Here is a 1,418-nt window from a genome sequence, read left to right on the forward strand (position 1 = left end):
ATAAGTGCAATGTGGTCAAATGTTCGTTATTGTTATGATACTTATATATATATATAGATATCTCTATAAATGAGCTAAGTAAAATCTAAGTTATTAATTCACCGTAAGTAGAATCAGGTTAATAAGTATATAATTTTGAATTGATGCATATCAAGTAAAGGAAATTTGGAGATTTGGAAGTAAATACATTAATTACAACAAACGATGTCTTTTTTTGGTCATTGGTTCTTTTCCTAAAATCTTGTTTATATAGATTAAGTAGTCGGGATTAAAAGAAATGTGAATCTTCTATAAATTCCAGCACATATAGTTTATAAGTGTATGTTGTGTTAGTGGCTTGAGTAGGCCAAATGAAAAACAGTTCAGTGAGATTGAATATGTAACAGTGTATATATATAGTTATTAAAAGTTTTTCCTTCTTCGCCGAAAAACCTATGAAACTTTCACCCATACACATCTACACATTCAAAGGAATTTCCTTAAGTATATTATATTAAACAGTTAATCGAATATAAAGTTTTTGAAGCTCTAACAGATCCAAGTATCTGGATCTCTGGATCGGGATTTAGATCCTTTTGTCAGAATCTGGGGGGGGGGGGTCAGGTACTATGGAACACCTCTTCCTCCCTCCTTCACAGTTGTTGTAATCCCATTTAGGCTCGTTCTCCTCGGATTAGGTTGGCGAGCTGGGTGTCTTTGGGCATGATGGTCACTCTCTTTGCGTGAATGGCACACGTGTTGGTGTGTTCGAAGAGGCCCACCAAATATGCCTCACTGGCCTCCTGAAAAGTCATGACAAATTTGGATGGTTTGATTTGTTTCGAATTTCGCGCAAAGCTATAAGGAGAGTCCAAGCTTGGAATGAAAAAGTTTATACCATATTAAGTCAAAGAAGAATGAATTCCAAGACAATTTAAATTTCATAGTTTTTAAATAACAACAGGTCATTAGAAGTTTTAAAAATATAATAACAAATTTCCAGTCCAAGAACTGGTCCTTGGGGAGATAACATAACAAGTTTTCAGTCCAATAACCGAGCCTGTGGCAATAACATAGCAAGTTTCCATGCAAGCAAAGAATCGACCCTTGGGCACATAACATAACAAGTTTCCAGGCCAAGAATCAGCCCTTGGGTATATAGCATAACAAGTTTCCAGGCCAAGAATCGACCCTTGGGTAAATAACATAACAAGTTTCCAGGCCAAGAATCGACCCTTGGGTAGATAACATAACAAGTTTTCAGCTCAATAACCGAGTCTGTGGAAATAACATAACAAGTTTCCATGCAAGCAAAGAATCGATCCTTGGGCACATAACATAACAAGTTTCCAGGCCAAGAATCAGCCCTTGGGTATATAGCATAACAAGTTTCCAGGCCAAGAATCGACCCTTGGGTAAATAACATAACAAGTTTCCAG

The sequence above is a fragment of the Limulus polyphemus genome, unplaced genomic scaffold, assembly GCF_000517525.1.
Source record: "Limulus polyphemus unplaced genomic scaffold, Limulus_polyphemus-2.1.2 Scaffold41, whole genome shotgun sequence".
Taxonomy (NCBI): Eukaryota; Metazoa; Arthropoda; class Merostomata; order Xiphosura; family Limulidae; genus Limulus; species Limulus polyphemus.